Below are 20,734 nucleotides of genomic sequence, written 5' to 3'. Positions count from 1 at the left end.
TGCATGATTTGAATTGCTTTTACAGAAATCAGGACAGAGCACGTAAAACATCCACAGTACGTGAAAAGGCAGTGCCTGCTACATGAAGATGTTGGAGCAAATTCTGTTTGTTTAGTGCAAACTATGGTAACAGGCAGGATTATTGTGCAGGTACAGCCCGGTTCAGAGTGTGCCTACAAAGTCTGCTTATATTTTTTCCTGTCATCTCATAGCTGTGCCACAGCAAATGATTAATGCATTACTTACTGGCTATTATAGAGCTGTTGGTCTGTTTTGACTTTCTTTTAATACAAGCTGAGAAAGAAACCACTGTGCACTTTCTAATATGAATACCAAAATGGATTTTATAACTTATCTGCCAGATAGTCCAAATTTTGTCTGCCAGCTGTTAGATGGCTGATCTTGGACTGGGTCATCATGGAAAGCAAAAAAACAACAACAACAACAACAACAAAAACAATTAAAAATGTTGGTGAGATATGGCTCAATGCTGAGAAATGTTATCAGAACTTTGCAGTTGAGATGACCATCTGGAATAATGGACAGCATTGGCTGTCTTCCATTAGAGGAAATCATTCAAAGTCATAACAGGCAATGGTCACCAGGGAAAGGGACAGAGAGAAAGCCAGTAATTCTTTTATATTTGTATGGAGTAGAAGTGAAGATTTATTAAAACACTTGTCTTATTCCTATAATTGACTACTGTGGTTATTAATATCTTTAGCTACCTTTGATAAAGATATTGCTTGCCATATTTCAGAATGGTTTACAATTTAATATCAAGTGCAAACTCTTTATCATGGGATTTCAATGTTGGAAAAGAAAAAAAGAGTAGTAATACCACAGGGCTTTCTGTGAACAGGAAGGTTTTGCTAGATTTTACTTATTTAAAGAAAATCTGGTTCATCTGGTACTTGTACAACCCTGTATGTGTAGTAGCATCATTTTATATATAATTATTTGTCCTTTTTGATTAGGACTTTATTAATGCATCCACACTTTGTGTGAAGGCTAAAAGGAGTTAATTTATTTGTTTTCCTATGATAGTAGCTTGCACAGTGCATAACAATACAATTCAGCTGGCAATATCCCCAATAAAATATTATCAGCAAATCTTATTCTAATCCTATACAGTTACTAAAATATCACTGTTTCATTTTGATATTTCAGGAGAATAATAAGCAACACATATGTTTATGACAGAATTGCTTCAACAATTGATTTGACAGTGTTTTCTTCTCAGTGCATTTCCTTTGTTTTCAGTTATTAAAAAAAAAAAAAAAACAAAAAAAACCAAACAGGTAAAAATAAGAAGGTGGGAATGAAAAAGCTCATAAACTTATGATCCACTTTTTGGCATTTTGTTAAACATTTGCCCAAATCCTGAAGTTCATCTTGTCTTCTAAAATGAATATAGGGGGGCAAAGGATTAAAGTCATGTTCAAAATTATTATTTTTAAAAGCCAAAGTTTGCAATTCATGAATAGTGGTGACAAATATTACTGAAATGTTACTTGATAGGCATAGAGAACAAGAATAAGGATGAATCAAACACATTATAATATCTTTAATCCTGAATAATCCCTTTTCCTTTAATAATGATCATTGCACATATACCCAAACCACACCAGTGCCAGACCAAGTTCTGTCATTGTTTATGTCTCAAAGCCTGAGAAGAGTTAATGGAGTTGCAAGGCTGTACAGAATTTCATTCTTTAAACTTCTGACCTCATCTTGTAAATTTTAATATTTACCATTATATACCGAGTAGGAATCTCTAGTCAGTTATTTGTGCCCTGCTTGGACCATGCTTTTAAGAAAGCAGAATTTTTCCAGGATTACTGATCTTAAAATATTGGCAAGTGAGAGAAGACTATCATATCTATCTATCCTTTTCCAAATCCAGTGTTTGTTAATAACAGCATCTGAAACAAACTTCATCTCTGCAGTACAGGATGGTAAGCTTCCCAAAGTCGAGCTGATTCTTTCTCTGTGAATGCTTGTTGTTCCACCCATCCAAGCTGTTGCATAATGAGAAGCAGTCTGTGGGAAAGGGGCTAGCTTACTGAGCTTTATGGAAATCATTTGCCATTTGCTGACACTTTCTGGATTTGTGTGCATACAGTGGTGGGGAGGTGGAGATTTTGCTAAGTTTTGCAGCTGTCTGTTCTCAGCAATTGGAGCCTTGCTCATCTCTCTGAGTTCTGGATGTACCGTTAGCCGTTTTGATGATGCTCATTTTAAAAGGTTAACAAATGAGAAGCTAAACCAACCATACAAATAACAGCCAAAAGAACAGTTTCCAAAATGTGTTGCTGTAGTGCCATTTCCAATTTAATATTCAGACTGAGTAAAGCTAAAGGCCACCAAACCAGGTGGATGAAATAGTTCTGCATTTTATGACTCATTCTTAAATGAAATCTCTTAAATATTGCTAATGAAGCCAGTTATCATATACAGACCTGTAATGCGCCCTTTCTAAGCTGGTTCAGTTACATTTCCCTGTCTAGCAATTTACCCCAGGCCCCTATTAAATGAATTATCATGGCTCCTAAATCATCTCTGCGGGGGTTTCCGCTAATCCCATCAAGACACTTACACTCCCTTTCTTGCCTCCTAGTGACATAATGAGTTATTATTTCATGGGGAGCTGTTAAAGAGGCCCCTCTGGAAGAGCTTAATGTGCAGCATGGGGAAGGGGAGGGAGATGCCTGCCGAGGAAGCTGTGGTAGGTACCACAGCCCTGGGGCTCTCCAGACGCTGTCAGAGAGACAAAGGGCACCGGCGCCCCGGGCTCCCTGACTTTCTCCAGGGCTGGGCCCAGCGGTTCCCCTGGCCCCAGGGATGGCAGGTGGGCTGCCATCCCCCCTCTCCACCCTCCCCTGCCCTCTGCTTACCCTCATCATTGTGAAAAGTGAAGGGAGAGGGAATACAAATGTTTTCCTTAACCAGAGGAAGCACCCCGCTCAAAAACCACTTGCGGAATCCATTAGGCTAATTTATTAAACACAATTTGCCTTGTGTGGCTGAACTGAGTAATGATAAAGAAACATAAATATGGAGAAAGCAGTGGCACTGAGCCATAGGCTCTGTGGCCCTGTGCCCCATTACGATGCCCCTGACTTGCAGGGCCCGCGCCAACATTACCCTTCCCTTCAACCTTCCTGGCACCACCAGAGAGGGTTGGAGGATCCAGTCTGAGAAGAGGGCACCAAATGATTGTGCCAAGTTCATTCCTTGTTTCTGGATGTACCCAGTTCTAGGGGTGATAATAACAGTAAAAGGAGGATAGCATTAAGCAATAGTAGAGCATTTTGCCAAGAAAAAGACTGCACATAGAAACAAGCGTTTCCCTCAGGTAGGATAACTTTCAGGCCTCTTTATTCTCTAATTCGACTTCTGCAGATGTCCTTCTGACCAATGCTTTGTTTCTTCCTTGTGAAAGACCTTAATGCAGGTTGATAGTGCAAGGTTGGTCACTGTGTTGAAAAAGCACCCAGGGACAGACTTTTATGCCATGGAAATACTCACCATTCCCATTATATTAGCAGAGCATGGCATGCATAGATGACCTCAGAGCAAGTCCCGAGGTTGGTGTGAGGTGGACAACATTCACAGGACCATAAATCAGGTTTACAGCACATCCAGAAGGGGTACAGGGGGATGAGCCCTATGACAACTACTGGTATGCAGGTCAGACTTCTTTTACCTTCCCAACTGATAAAACTGCAGCAGCAGAGTGATCACCTGTAGTGTTTCCTGTAAGAGTGAAAACGGAGCACTCCCAGATGAGATGTTTGAGCTACCATTTACTTCTGTAGTCTGGTAGAGATTACTAAATCATAGTCCCATGAAAGAAAATTTGTAGGACTTGTCATTTTGCAACAGCTTATTCTGTAATTGATTTATCAAAGATTGTAAACTTTTTTAGATTTGGGATGATTTCAGTTTATATACCAAGATACATAAACTAATGTAAACTATATGAGAGGTAGTCTGTGAAAGATCTGCCTACTGCAGTTTGCTCTCCATCTGTGGCAAGATGTACCTGCTTATGGAAAGTTTAAATACAACAACTATGTTGCTTCTTTTTGGCAATTAGCCATTTTGGGACTTAGACCTGTGTTGGAACCATGTATTTATACACTTGGTAGCTCTATCTGCCATTAATACATATATACTTGGGACTTCTCCAGCAGCTTGTTTGCAGGTTATGTTCATGCTCTGTGAAAAGCATGAATTTTGTTTTAAACCTAATGCCTGATTTTGCAGTTGCCTGGTTGCCATTCTGTATTCATCAGTTCCTGATGTTACCTGTATTGACCATTTCTTCCCTCAGCTGTCTCTTTTCAAAGCTGTCTCTGTTTGGAAGCCATTCCATGCCACTGACTATCCCCTTTGCCCTCATAGGTGCTTGAGGTTCTTCAAAATAAGCACTTGAAGTGGAAATACAGAAATTAAAATAGACAGTATAAAGCAAATAGTGAGTCATGGTCAGCCTCCATATACTGAGTACAAATAGATGAGTCTAATGATGAAGCAGATGTGTGGGGGTGGTACACTTAGATTTGTGCAGCGTAGAAGTTCTGGGTAGGAGTAATAAAATCTCCAAGAAGATGAAGAGCTAAATGTGCTGTTCTCACTGTAGATTAATCTGTGCCATTAATTGACTTTTCCTTTTCAGCTTCCTATAGAGACACCTAACCTAGAAGCAAAACATAATCCTCCCTCACAAAGCTTAGAAATGAAGGATGGTTTTGTGCAGTGTGTAGAGGAAACAATTAAGGGATCTCACTAGTGTGATAGCTCACTAGCTCACTACCTCATACCACAGCTTGCTAGCTGTGGTATGAGGCACAAGTGATGGAGGGATGGGGGCAATGGCACAGAAGGGGAAGAAGAACAGTGTTTTGTCTGTAATCTAGGGTAGAATAACTGTAAATACTCCTTTGAAATTAGTATGGCCTGTCAGGTAAAACCAGAGGTGTGTGAAACATTACGTTTTTAATTTATTATCTATTTCTGTTTGCAAGGCTTTCCATTTTCTTAGATGTTTTGAATCTCAGTTTTAGAAAATGGCATCAAAATAAAATTCAACAGTAACTCAACAGATTTTGCCAAATTTTAGACTGGTGGTAAAATCACCTTTCAGTGTTGGACATTAAGCTTGATTTTGATCAAGACTTAGTGGTGTGAGTTTCCTGAGAATTTTGGCTCATATTTAATACTTATGACATCCATAAATTTGTTTTGAGTTTTAGACTTCTGTCAAAATTCTCAAACTAGTCAAATTTTGTCAACTGAAACTTGAAAGTTTTGCCTGCATCAAGCTAAATTCTGCTATATGTATGATTTGAAAATATAAAACTAACCTGCTGGATGCTTAGTTCTAATCTGTGCCTGTCATCAGCAGAAGTTCGGGGGAACAAACTTTCGAAGTTTAGTTTAAAAAATATGAGACTAGCAAAATGAAAATATTTGTAGATATTCAATAGAGGAATTAAACAATAAATTAAATTATAAATCATTCAACTTTGAGGTCTGTTTGGTATTTTTAAATTAATAGGTCTATTAACCATTGACATCTGGCTATATTTATTAATAGACTTTTCTGAGAGACATGAATTTTAGGCACTTGCATTTCAGAATGGTTGACATGAATATATGTGAACTGCCTCCTCTTGATGTTGCTATGTCTCTAACAGCAGGCATGGCTTAAAAGAAATTTAAAGAAGTGCTTGTGCCACTAGGAAATGTGAAAGACCAATTAGTTACTAAATGTTTAGAAGATTGCAAATATGAAGAGAAGCATATCCAGAAAGAGATGAGATTCCTTTGATAATTTAAACAGCTCATTATTACTATAATTTTCAAACCAATAGAGAAAAAATATGCATCTTGCTTTTCATTATCTGTAGTAATTTCTTTGTTTTCAGTCTGGAATAATAGGTATGACTTTATTACCATCATTGTTATTGTTATTAAATTCAGTTATTCCAAACAGAGAAATTGTCCAGTTAATGATGAAGAACATGATTTTGATTAGGGCTGGAACAAAAACTTGACTTTCATCATCGCAGCTCAAGTGGCATCCACTCTTTTTATTTTGGAAATAAAGATTATTATTGCAGTCTTTAGATAGGCAGGGCTCCAGAAAACAAAAATTCTGAAAACAGTTTGTCTTTCTGTTGGATATTTTCAGTTCTAATTAATAATTACTATGATATGATGTAATAAATGACTAGTCAGAAACGTTTTTTTCATACAATCATGGAATAATTGGGGTTTGAAGGGACTTGGTTGTTTTCTCTATGAGTTTTCCAAGATCTCTGTCCTGTGACGACCCTACAGCACAAAGTGTGTAACCAGAATTCTGCAGGATAAATAGTTCCTGGGTAAGTTTGCCTTTCTTTCTTGCATATAAAATGTAAGATAATCTGATGCAGATGAGCAAATTCATAGTTCCAATACATGAAAGTTCCACATACGTGAAAGAAGAAGCAGGCCTAGTAGCAGCAAAACCTAGGACATTACAATGTCCCAATGATTTATTACTAGAGTAAGTGGAAACATAGCAGACCACAATGTCATTTATCATTTAATTACAGATCTCACTGAAACTCCTAGTTTCTGACCACACAAACAGTGTGGGACCCTCCCTGTGTACTCCCCAAAAAGAAATGTTGGACGATATTACTGTCTGGGAGAATTTAGTTGACAAGTTTTCCTCAGAACCTGTTCAAACCACTTCAAGTTTAGCTTCCAAAATTTCTCTTTTCCCTTTTCAAACTGATAAGTCACTTCCCTTTCCCTATAATAACTCTACAGGTGGAGTTAGAGGTCAAAGTTAAATGGAATTTCTATTTTCCTTCATAGAACATCTTGGGTAATTATACAGGACGAATGTTTGAGACTCTTGTTTGGATTTTTTCTTAGTAAATTATTTCCTTTCAATATATGGCTATTCATCAGTCCCACTAGAATTACAAGACACCACAGAGGAAAAAACAGCCCATAAACTGTGTATAATACTTTTTTTTTTTTGGTCATAGAATCTCTAATTACCTGTAGTTTTTTTATTGTCATAGCATCTCTAATGATCTGTGGATCTCAAAATGTCACAAAAATTATTGCTTGATTAAGACACACAAGGCCCCTGGGGGATAAATAAGTAGAATACCCTTTGTTCTGAGGTAGAAATGGAAGTATGGTGATTTATTCAAGGTCATGCAAAGAGTCTGGGAGAAAGCTGAGAAACTTGGAACTGTGATTCCTGATAAATACCCTGCTCAACCCAAAACTTTCCCCTGGAAAACATTTTTCAAGACCAGTGGCAACTGAAGGAAACCACTTCACAGACTAAGAAGCAGAATATTCTGGGTTAGAGGTTAAAGGACCTATTGGCTGGAAGATCTTTCAGCTGGCATTAAATCACAAAAGTTGAATCTGAAGTGAGATTTTACTTTGCTTTTGCACAGAGGAGTTATCTGGAATGTTCCTTGGATACTCATTGTTGCTATCCAGTTTTATTGTTGTTAATATTTTTCCAGTTAAGCCAGTTAGTTACTTGAAATACATTGATTGCCATACTGGATTTTGTTCATAAGCCGTGATTTAATATTTAATATTTATGTATTTTAAACATGGTTCCCCATCAGTCTTTGCCTCCCATTCTTCAATCAGCATTACTTCTCCTTAGACTAAAAATAAGTTTTGCATTATTTTGTGCATTATGGTCTTCAAAACTCCCAGGAATTCTGCATTAGGGCTATGTACTCATCTCCTGCTCAGTGGCAGAAAAATCAGTGGAATTTTTGGCTGAATAAATGACACAGAATTGAGAATTTCATGATTCTCATTTCCTCAAAATAAAAATTGTCTTCTCCCTTTACAGAATGCCTGCAAGGAGTATGGATTCAGTCTCATTCAGCCTTAGTGCACAGGGGATTTATTAGCAAATCCTGACTACTAAGAGCAGTTTCGTAATATTCATTCCTAATGGTCAGATTTGGAGCAAACGAAAGCCATGCTATTTGCTGATCCCCATCCAGGCCTCAATCTGTGGTAGGTTTTCCTCATCACTTTCTTGTGCATTTAGACAAATCCTGAAGCTGTTCTGGAGTGCCAGAATCAAACTCAAAGGAAATTTTTTTAAAGTTGGTGAGTGGTCAGCCTATTGCACTTCATTCCTGTACCCCAGAAACACGTGCTCACCACTTCTTGAGGGTAAATGGTAGTGATCATGTCATCACATGGTCAGTTGGATCAGTGACCCAGGTGGTCATCAAGAATGTTAAATTTCAGCCAGTTAAGAGAACTGGTTTGACATCTTGAGTGATCTTACTCTAGACAACACCTGCACAAGGTACTTAAGATGTCAAGACTACTCATTTTTGATGGCAGTGTCGCTTGAGATGGGGCTTAACCTAACCATGAAGCTTCACCTCACAGTTTGGTAAAATACCCTGAATACCCTGGGAACTAATACCAATCAAAAAAGCATAAGGAATTTTAAAAAACAAATTATTTATGCAACACAACTTATGGCTACAGGGATGATGACTCTGGTGTTTATGATCATTTTCACTCATTTCTGATACCTTGCTTTCATGATCCTCTCTTCCCCCTTGTACATCTGGGAAGATTCCGCACTTACTCATTCTCTGTTTTTGTAAGGCAGCAGTCTTTCATCATGAACAGGAGTTTTTCTGATTGCTGGTTGTTACTTTTAAAGCAAATGAGTTGCTTTTAAACAAAGCTGACTTGCAGGATTCACAAAACCTGTGTATGTACAAAGAAGCAAAGCTGGCAACCATGGATGCAGATATGATAGGAAAAGGAGATAATTTTTCTTTGGAGTACAACTTTCCAGTGACCATTCACTGTACCTTTAATTTCAAAACATACAGCCTGATAAAATGCTCACAATGTTGTTTGCACATAAAAATCTACTGTTCTGCATGAGGTTCAGAATCAGGGAAGAATCTACTTTGAGAAGGGGTAGAATCTGCCTGCAGAATAGATTCTCTTCTGGGATACGTGAAAATTAGAGTCCAATTTTTTGTGAGATAAGAATTTAATTTGGACCATAGTTTCAAAATTCTTTTAATAATTCTAAAACAGAAAAGAAAGAGAGACACAATGTCAATATAATAAATACTTTTTTTTGGGGCTAGCATACTCTTTAGCTGGGATACAGCAAAAGTTTGAAAGAGATAAGTAAGTTTATTTTGAAGTAACTAAATATTAGACTACAAGCTTGTGCTTAAATGTGGTGTGCATTCATGCTATAAATTTAAAGACTGGGAAATGAGAACCTGTATTGTATATGTTTCCCTCTGGCATACTCATTTTGCTAAGTCCAAGCACCTCTGCCTCAGTTTCTCTGTGCCTCAATATATGAACAGTAGCTCCCATTTCCTGCCTTTGCAGTGATGTGATGTCTCTGTGAGAAGGGTCCCATACATGCAGGCTATTATTTATTCATAGGGGGCTGAGGTTTTATAAATGTGATAGAAGCAACTGAAAGAAGACTTAAACCCCTTCAACTTTATTATATCTGTCTATAACCTTTATAATGTTCTAAACTTCCAAGAAATCATTGCAACATGAATGAAGTGAAATGCATTTAACACCAAGCATTAGTATCCTTTATTATTCCTGTTGCAAATGTAGCCCTCTTTTCTTTACCTTACACAAAACATCCCTATTTCCACTTCCATCACTGCTCTGTTAAGTAATTTGCGAAAAGCTAACAAAGTCTGGCTACATCCTCATAGCGACTGTTTAAACCCATTACTTTCTCTTTTAATCAAATCGCCGTTGTGTCAAAATATACAATTCTCGCCATGAATCTCACTGGCTTGTTACAGTTCACTGGTTGACCTTGAAAATGTTTGCTCTCCTAAGCGTCTTCTCTTCGGCCTCCAGCTAAATTGCTCAAGACCAGGCCTGATCATTTTTCTATACACAGGGACTTCTCATTAACATAAACAGAGCAGCAAGCTTAACTGCAGCAAACAAAAATCAGCAGTAGGAAAAGAAAATTCAAGAGATGCAGAATGTGATCTGTGTTGCATAGGGTCCTACATACAATAAGAAATTCTTTTTGCTTCTGCACCGTGAATTTTCTGAGGGAATAACTCCTCTGCCTCAAAAAATTATGTACCATTTCTATAGCTGCTTTGGTCCTTTTAATTTCTTCCTCAGTTATCTTTCCTTTAGTAAATATCTTGGGCTGTTGAAGGGCCAGGAAGGAATAGTATAATGTGATGCAAAAGACACTCACTCATTAGCATCAAAGATTTGTACAGATCTTAAATGAGGACTTAAGTGCCAGGGGCTATTTTCATTGTTTAATGTATTAAAGTAAATAAAAATGTATCTAAGGTGTGGACACACAATTAGTTTTGAGCTATTTATCTGGAGTTTGTATGGTTTAGAAAAACTCCATCTTCTTGGCTGATCCTGTCCTAATGCATTTAACTTCAGCCATCAGCTATGATTAAACACCTGCTGTTGTGGGGAAACAAAGCACACTAATCCAATATGTATTTCTGACATCTTAAATATCACCCAGTCCCCTGACATCAGGCACAGCTTTTCAGCGGGATGGAATTCCAGAGCATATTTTTCTAATTTATGGATGGACAATAAATCAAAATTAAGCCTTGGGCAATGAAATATACATCAGTGCAGAATGAACTGACTGCAAACTAGGGCACAGAACAGCAGTGGGGAGGGGGGTGCATTAATGGAGTCCTGAGCTGCAAACACTGATGTGAAAATTAAGGAAGTTTCCCTCATATCTTAAAATAAAACAAAAACCAAAAGATAGCAGAAGCCAAAGCTAAGTTTTATAATCTGAACACCCTTCTCTGGGAAAATTGTCCCACTTGCCCTGATGCCACCATTTTGTACCCTGTCTGCTAAAGGGATGACCTACTGGCAGTGGCTCCATTCAGATGCTGAGAGCTTCAGATTAACTGGAATGTTAATTTTAGGAGTCTGCACTCTGCATTGTGAACACTGTGAAAGGAGTAGGAGGGAGAGTGGAAGAAACCTAAAGAAAAGTGGAGGGTGGCCAGGGGGAAGGGGAAAAGGAGAAGGAGGAAAGGAGAAAAAGGACAAAGAAGGAATATGAAAAAAACAAAATTCAGAGGGAAAGTAAGAAAAAAGCAGAGACATAATCTGCAGTGAATACCTGAAGGTGATATACACCCTTTATAACTCATCTTAATCAGTACTACCCCTGTGGTACCAGAGGGCTCATTTTTTTTAGAAGGTGAATTCCTGGCTCCTACTGCGAACAATTGGGAGTTTTCCTTCCACTCAAATGCAACAATAGCTTTATTCCCTAAGTTTGATAAATAGCATAGGCTTCCTTTTGGCTGGCAAGTAAGGTGGTGTACTTTCTCTTTAATTTAGTGTCTCCTGGGGAAACAAAAACATAGAATTAAACATCAGAAACGTGAAGTCTGAAAGACTCCAAATTGTTTTTGTGAACTAAAAATACTATCCTCACAGGTTCAGAAATTCTGCATCTTTACTATGCTTAGCCAACCTAAGTCTGAATTACCTTAGAAGTTGCATATAGATGAACCTTTATTCTGTTCAAGTACTTCACTATTCTGTGTCAACTGCTAAGTGGTTCAGTTTCTGTTATATCGATGTCTCCCAGACTGCAACCAGAGCCACCTATACCTTTGAAAGGTTTTGCATGTGACTCACAAAGGGACCCTTCTTCATTTTATATCCTCTGAACATGTTACACAGTAAACAGATTTCTTTATGTGGTCCACAGCCTATTGTCCAACCCATTAGGGGGACCTCATTGAACATGACACTGAGAACACCTGTTGTATCATTTCTGAGGATAAGACAGGTCCCACCAGGACAGAGAAACTACTTTTACTTAAAGTTAACCAGGACCTATGGCTTGTTGGCTATTCTGTCTCTGGTCACATGAGAATATAATGCATGAGATTTTCAAGCCTTTAAATCAGGGCTAGGCTGAAATAAGTGCTTTGTACTTGCAGCTCAGGTATGTTCCTGAAGCTTGATTACTTTGTCTTTGTGAAGCACCATGGGAGAACCTTGAGCTAAAGGGAAGCTTGCATGCAGCATAGTTATGGCTATTCTTGTTGCTGTCCTGTGGAGGAGCTGGAAGGTTAGAAAAGTCTTTAGGTTCCCCATGTTGCACTATGCCAAAGAACCGTCCAAATGCAGAAATTAATTTCATCATACCTGCTTTTTCCTTAGTTATGCAAAGGAAGTTTAGATATTTTTGCCCAAATTGAGGTTGTTAAATATGTTCAAAGCCTCTGTGTTTATCGGGACTTGAGCTGCAATGAGATTTTCTTTCTCAAAAACTAAGTCACTGTGAACATTTTTCAGTTTAGGATGGGTTACGTTTTGCTGTATTTCTTCACAGGCATTTTATGTGCATCTGCTTATATGTCTTTGTGAATGCATTTAAGATTAAGCAGTATATAGCCTATGAGTTCTGTGAAGTATTTAGGAATCATTTAAGGGAAAAAATGCAAGACAAAGTAATAAAACACTGTCTATCCCTTAAATATAGCGAATCACTCCCATTTCCTTTCCAGCAGCAGCCAGTTGATACCAGACTGTGACTTCTCAAACACTATTGTACTCTCATGTTTTGGTTTTTGTCTGTTGATCACTCACCAGTCTTGGAGCTATCACACACCTCTCTTGCTTCCAATAAATGATTTCTTGGACCTTTCTTCAAGGGAAACAAAACTCATATGTGTCAAATACATACTAGCTGCAACAATAACAACAAAACAAAGATAACTTTTTTCATCAACACGGAGGCTTTGTCTTTGTTCTTATGGATGGAGGGAAGGACACTCAAAGGTTGAATCCTTTTCAGAAAGGAGCTAAATTTTATTGTTGCCAGCAAATATCTCCAGAATTCTCTTCTGAGAGTCTGATGGAACCCAAATTAAAGAGAATATCATCAATGAGAATCAAAGGTACTTCCAGCTATTGTCTGTGCCTTTCCTTTTCACCTTTTCTTTATTGATTAAACCTAGAGGTGAAAAAAAAAGCAGACGTGCAGCTGAATTTCGGCAGCATGCCACAACATTATTGATTTAACAATGGAGAGGGTATGCAGTCTACCTACCTCTTCTTCCACATAAAACACTTATATTAGTTTTAGCAATGCATAATTTCTATCTCAGGATAGAACATCTATATCCAGCCCTTGGATCCAGCTCTTGTCTTACCATACCTGTTGAGGATCCAGCCCCACAAAGTATGGTCAGCTTTGCACATTTCTCTTTTCATCATAAAGTGAAAATTCCACCTGCTACAGATGCCAACTCAGAAGAAAGAAAAACAAAGAGAAAATAGAACTGTTGACTGAAACACTGGTTTCTTCAGGACTGGTACACCTGGAACATGATCAGACTTCCCTTTCAGACCTATACAGAATGAGTTTTACAGGATAAAGGCATGGTATTACAGAGCCTTTGAGTTGCATCTTTTAAGGCCCTCAGAGAGAAAACCTGTGCCTGGGGAGGTGAAGCAGAACTCAGCAGGTCGTTCCCCAGGTTCTTTGAATTGCTCTCAGTTAAAGACTAATGCCTACAAAATAAGACATTGAAAAACCTTTTGGTGCTTTTTTGTATAGGGTTGAGGAGGAAAACGGATGGAAAATTAGATTAGGTTGTTCCTGCCTATTTGCCCTAGTGACATAGTCTTGGGATAAGTTAACTCCCTCTTCTAATTTGTGGTTCCCCAGCCTTCTTCCCTAGGTAAGATACTAAAATCTTTCTTAAAAAGAATAGCAAATACCATTTGATTTCCTAGCATGTGTGAACTTAGTTTCTTCAAGTGAACTGCAAGAACATTCTAAGGGCATTTAAAATTATGTGTAAAGGTTAATGAGGTGGATGTACATAAAACTATAAGCAAGAACTGTGATGCAATTTTCATTTTTTTGTTTATCTTTCAAAATGTTTATCATCTCGGGAGAGTCAGCAAGTTATTTTCTATCATAGGAGCACTATAGTAACCAGGCTACATCCTTAGTGAAACTGGAGAAACTGCATAAGATGCACTGATTTCACCCATAAAGTTATTATAGAAAAAAAAAGTTCTAATCAATTACAGTTATATTTTAGCAACTGTGTTTAAAAGTATTAGCTCAGTATGTTATAAAGAACTGTGGACCAGCAGTTAATGTTGCAGAATTACTTTACTGTACAGATGGTCAACTTGTGCCATCTCTATTCATGGCCAGAGAAGAGTAGTCAAAACAGCAAAAGGTATAACAGTGTTTGGACACCAGGAAAGGAGTTTGACAAGGCTGTCACATCTGTTCAATATTTATAGTGAAATAATAATGTGTATTGCTGTTGATAGTTGCCATAGTGGTATTAACATTGGCAGAAGGAGATGTTGTAATCTCAAGTATGCTGATGACATCCCTATTGCTGAGTCTGTAGTTTCTAGCACCAGTAATGCAAGTGGCTGTAGCCAGTGTGGGCTCAGAGACTGTGGATGACAGTTGACAGCAGAATTACTGGATGGAAATGAATAGGTCGAGCAGGTAAGAAAGTTCTGTTCTTTAAGCCTGACAGGAAAATGGAGTTTGCCACAGTCTCCCAGTGAGGTTGTTTTTTGGTTTTTTTTTTTTGCTTGTTTTGGTTTTGTAGTTGGTTTGTTGGGTTTTTTTTTTTTGGGGGGGGGGTTGTTTTGTTGTTACTGTTGTGGTTGGGGGGGGGTTTGTTTGTTTTGTGTTGTGTTTGTTTTTTTTTAAAGGAAAATATTTGAATGTCCTGTTGACTATGTAAAATAATCTGCTTCATATTACAGTGTGCAAAATCAGAAGCCTTTAACATCTTCTTATTGGTATGAAATTCAGGACTGTTAGGCAGAAAGGTGCAAAATCTAGTCTTTTCTTGAAGCCACTGACCCACTTCCTGTTAGCTTGAGATGATTTTCAGTAAAGCCTCATTCTTCTGCCCATCTGCTGGCACTCTGGTGAATCCAGGCTCTGTTTGCGAGTTTTCTATCTCTTATGAGTATCAAATAAAAATAAGCAAAGATACAAGGTCCAGGCTTTAACCAGAGAAGATGAAGACCACGGTGCACAAATGCAGTTACTGTCAAACCGAGTTAAGTCAGTAGTGATGACAACGATCTCAGCTTGAGGAGAGAGTGACAACTGATTGAAGAGAGGTAGAGTTTCCTTCCTGAATCTCTGAATGTTTCCTTCAGAATTACTTGTTCTGTGTATCTGGATTTTCTGACAGGCAGATGGTGAGCATAGAAACTGAAATTCACCGAGGCAAAGAGCAACTTGCATGCCTAGAAAAAAATTCCACTGCACTATGTTAAAAATAAATTTATGGAGGAGTTTTTGTGGTTGAAAATTACTATTGAACTGCTATATTTCAATACCTGTTTCTTCACATTTTTGGTCAAAACACATAGAAACTTCAGTTCATGCATTTGTACATATTGTAGAGTGCTGGCCTATTAAAGGTTCATGCTGTTTTGTGCAATGGACAGAACAAATGGTCAATGTCAGTTTATAATACCAATGTTATGACAGAGAGTGCATCTTTGTATATATATCTGTTCATATACAGAAATTATAAAAAAGAAATATGAGAGAGAATAATTGGGAGAATGTTCAGTGAAATTGATTTATTCTGCATTCTCATAAAGGGGAAGTTTAAAGGTGTTTAAGGCTAGGTTACCTTTGCAGTGATCTAGTTAATTTAAAGTTTGTTGGGACATTTAAAAAAAGTTTCTGCTTGTCTTGTGTTCATGAATGAGGCCACTATTGGTCAAAAGTATTGTGTATATGGTCTCTTAATGATACAATATTAAAAAACATGGTGCAAGTACTAGAGCTGGACAAACACAATTTCTTTGATATTACATAGTAGTATACAAGCCATCTGCTCTTAAAAAGATGCCTATGTGATTGTCATGGGATGGCTAATTGCACTGAAATACTGGTCAGGATATCAGCACCAGTTTACACTTACATATTTCAGGAAACCACTGCACTGAAGAGCCCATTGCAAAGTTTTTAGTGAAGGCTGGTTAGTTACCAGTTCAGCCTGAAGCCCGTGGTCACTTGCGTTTTGTGTTATTCTTATTCAAATTAATGAGAGCAGAGCCTGGCTGCACAAAACTTCAGGCAGTCATACTGCTGGTGCTGTAACAAATGTGAAAGCAGAAGCAGACATACATCCAAACTACACGTTAGGTTATTATGCATATAATGACATCGTGGTTATGAATTTATACACAGTGAGTTATATATGAATTTGCATACATAGTATATACAGTTTCAGATGAGGACTGTATTCCTGATTTTGAAGAAAAATTAACAAAACTACCTAAAAAGAGGTTGGATTTTTATCTGCAAACTACTTGCTTTTCTAACAGATGTATCATTGCCTTTATGAGACTGCACTTCGTGTGTAAGGACTCTAATTCTAGTGTAGCTGGAATTGCTCCTCTGTCTGCACAACTTATCTTGCAGCCTGTGTATCCTGAGTTTCTGTAATTTACATCCTGCCATATCAAGGGAAATTAAAACCTGTGCCTGTTTCTCTTGGAATACCAGACTGTAAACTATGGAGATTCAGCAGCAGCTGAACACTTTATGCAGCATGCCACAGACCTCCAAGGGAGGAGACACTTGACAGTCAGAAACTCAGCAGCCATCCCAAGGTCAATCATAAAGAGAAACTCTTGGAAGTCATATTTCTGTAAATTATGATAATGAAAAATTGAAAGGAAACAAGCACTTTTTTCTCAGGTACATTTAACCCACATTTCTAGGTTTATTGCTTATTCCGTTTTAAACTTGCTAAATTTATTTCTTCCCTTCTTGTTTTACATTTTATTGAGCTGCATTGGCAGAACTTCTAGGAGAGCAAACTGTGACATTAGAGGTGGGGACAAGCAGGCAGTGGCAGCAGAAGATGCATTTGACATCATAATGAAAGAATACTGTGGAAAAGCAGAAATCAACAGCCTTCAGGGTATGAGCTGTTACGCTTCCACATGTGTAGACAGAGCCACATACAATCATCTGAACTAGTATCAGGATGGGACAGTACCTGCCCAAAATCCATGCCAACTGTTTGAGTTCTGACCAGACCAGAAGGCTTATTCCTGGCACAGACACAGCCCTCTAGTTATACCACTGGGTAAATGTTCACTTCTGCAATGTGTTATGCAATGTGATGATGTCTGTGAGCTCAGCCTCAATGCTAGGCATTGCTCTGCAAACTCCACTTTTTCCTGGAACTGTTAGCTTTAAAGAAAAACGCATTTACATGGAAGGCAGTGGTGGTGTAGTTGTTGGCTCATGTCTGTAGAGAAGATCAAGATAGACAAGGAGTTTGTAGATCAAAACATGAAATCCATTTATCTGATTAAGCTCCACTAGAGTCATTCTTCAGGCAACAGTACTGTGTGCAAAATCACTAAAAAAATTAAAAGTCCCTGCAACATGGAGGAAAAACAGGGAAAGAGATAATGGAATTTTCCTATTACAGTGGTAGGTGTATAGATATGTGCAAGTACCAACGGGATGACCATGAATTTAGCTAGACATGTGACTTTCATTATTATCTATTTCTTTTCAAAATGCAACTCTTCAAGAAGAAGTAGTGGTTTATTGTGCCAAATTCTTAAATATTTTCCTTTTTCTAGTGAGCTTTGTGAATCACCTTTTAAATTCCTTATGAAACAGCCACACTATGTCCATATTTTGTATAGTTTTACTCTTTGTTTCTGATCTATCTGTAATTCAGATTTACAGGTAGATTGTGGGGCAAAACTTCATCAAACATGGCAGGAGACAATCAGGGAACTGCTGGAGAGAGTCCAGCAGAGGGCAACAAAGATGATCGGGAGATTGGAGCATCTCTCTTAATAGGAAAAGCTGAGAGAGCTGGAACTCCAGTCTGGAGAAGAGAAGGCTGAGGAGAGACCTTAACAAAGTCTACAAGTATCTAAAGGGCGAGTGTAAGGAGGATGGAGCCAAACTCTTTACTGTAGTGTCCAGCAGCAGCACAAGGGGCAATGGGCACAAACTGGAACACAAGAAGCTCAATTTCAATGTGAGGAAAAGCTTCTTTACTGAGAGGGTGACAGAACACTGGAACAGGCTGCCCAGGGAGGTTCTGGAGTCTCCTTCTCTGGAGACATTGAAAATCCAACTGGATACAAATATGTGTGATGTGCTCTGGGTGACCCTGCTGTAACAGGGGGGTTGTGATAGATCGTCTCTAGAGGTCCCTTCCAATTCTGATGTTTCTGTGATTTGGTGAAAATAGAAGAGATCAAGTCTAATACTATCCAAAGCACTACAAGTACTTCAGTCCTACTGATAAAAAATTAAATTAGAAATATAACTGTTATTTAACAGGGGACAGACCTGGGTTTAGCACCCTAGTTCTGTGGAATAACTTGTATGAATGCAATGAAATTAGAAAAGGTGTATTTTAAAACATCAAGGGAATTAATTTTACATGCAAGGAGTAATGAGTTTATAAAATTAAATAGACTTGAACTAGGAAGATAGAGATGGGTTTTTTTCAAGGTTTGGCTCTACAAATATCCATTTTAGATTAGAAAATAAAGAATACTGCAAGATTTGTAGTAATTTGTTAAATTTAGCAATGTATTGAAGATTTATCATATTTTCATTGAAGTAAGACAAAATGATCCTCTGCAGTATGTGTTGGAATAGAGAAAATGATAAGGAAATAATTGATTCTTCATAAGTAGACAAATGAGTGTGTTCATATTTTGTGTGTTCATTACTTACAACATTTACACATTTATGAATAAGTATGGCAGATCTGTTCACACACATTGATTAGCTGCATGTTCACTCAGTAACTCTTTCTGTCATACTTACCTGTACTGTACTTTTGTCTGTTGCATAAATAACCACATAATGTTCATACTCTTCCCCTGGAGAGTAAGTTTAGAGTCTGTGATAGGAACCAGGAAAAGAGCAGCACGAGTGGATATCTTTTGCATATTCACAGAAGAAGATGGCATGGGTGGTGGTACTGACCCTCTGCTTCACTCTTGCTCTCTCCAGGACTGCCAGGCTCCCTTCTGCTATATTCCATTAATTGTTCTAGTGATGAAGGCACCTACCTATGCAAAGCACAAGTGCTCACGAAGTTTAGCTCCACCTTTGGCACTGCAAATTTGTGCCCAACAGACCACAGAGAATCTGTTGCTTACTCTCATGTGTCTTTAAACACACGGGCAAACATTTCCTGTGTGAGCATTTCCTGATGTTTTAAGACTGAGTTATTGGATTTTCAATAAGGTGAGTTATAATTCTCTAACATGAGTCTATATTTTTTTTCTTCACAACCTCATCACTTCCTATGATATAACAAGTGCTGAAAAGTTGATGAAAGTCAGTAGTTGCCAGGAATGCACCATGAGGGGAGGGAAGGCAAGCCAGAGCTGAGTGACCCCAGCATAGGCAGCATTCTTTCCAACAAGCACTGTCCCACCATCCTCAAGCCAGGCTGAGTCGTCCAGCAGTCTTGGATAAGGCGAGGTAATGTGTCAGCTCTAGGGTTCTACCAGGAGAAGCTGAAGACAGGGCTAGACAAGATGAACCAGAGGTCTGCCTAGGGGACAAGAACACAGGGTAGGTCTGACATCTGTGTAAGAAGAGCAGCCAGTAAGTCCGGACAACAGGAGACAGGACTAGACACAGATTTAGATGCGGTGTAGCTCAATCAGAAGAGCTCACAACTGAGCTTTAGTGGAATATGCTGGCCCCAGGGACACAGGGTGCATGGGTGGAGGTCCCAGAGGAAACTGGTTAGGATAAGTAAAGCTTACTGGAGCACTCAGAGCTCTGATGATAACATCACCTATGCATGTGCACAAAGAAAAGTTTCTGCATGTCCTCCTGAAAAAAGTTCACCTTGCTGACGAATGGGTTTTGTGGGGTTTCTGACAGAAACAGGAAGTTTGTGCTGTGTTTGTCTTTTGTCTGGTACCTGTACTCTGATAAGCTGTACTACTGAGAATTTTGCTCTGGATCAGGTCTGTGAAAAACAGCAGAAGCATTTCCATGCATACTCACAATGCCTGAGCAGTGTTTCCTTCCCTGTATCTGCTCTTACCACACTCCAAACCAAGATAATAGGAAACTTTCCAGTGCCTTGAGCATTACAAGAGTAAGCCTTAAGGGGACTGCTGCACTTTGCACATCATATCTAAAGACATTTATATTGGAAGTATCTGTAGAAATATATTTTTGGATTAGACACTTGATTTAGTGCTATCATTTTTCCTGAGGAGAACAATTTTATTCTTTCACAATCAAAATCATCAGTTTAAGTTCATCTAAAAAAAACAGCCATTAGCATGTTCATTACTAGGGTGATTCAACTATGTCTTGGAGCACTACAGTAAATTACATTCACATCTAAAGGATTTTACTCTCTCCCACTTAGCAACATCCGTAATTACAAAACCATGCTTTCCTCAGCAATGGCTTCAGTTGGATTGAGAAAATTTTTATTTAAACCTTCCTTTAAAATTAGCAATGTTAATTTTTATGCTGTTATGGTGCCTTTCAGCAGAAGCCCTGAAAATAATCAGTACCTTCATCTTCTGCATAAATGGAAAATATTAAACAGTCTTCAGCACAGAATGTGAGATATAGCAAAGGCAGGCATTG

The sequence above is a fragment of the Calypte anna genome, chromosome Z (assembly GCF_003957555.1).
Source record: "Calypte anna isolate BGI_N300 chromosome Z, bCalAnn1_v1.p, whole genome shotgun sequence".
In the NCBI taxonomy this organism is placed as follows: domain Eukaryota; kingdom Metazoa; phylum Chordata; class Aves; order Apodiformes; family Trochilidae; genus Calypte; species Calypte anna.
This window is presented reverse-complemented; position numbering follows the sequence as displayed.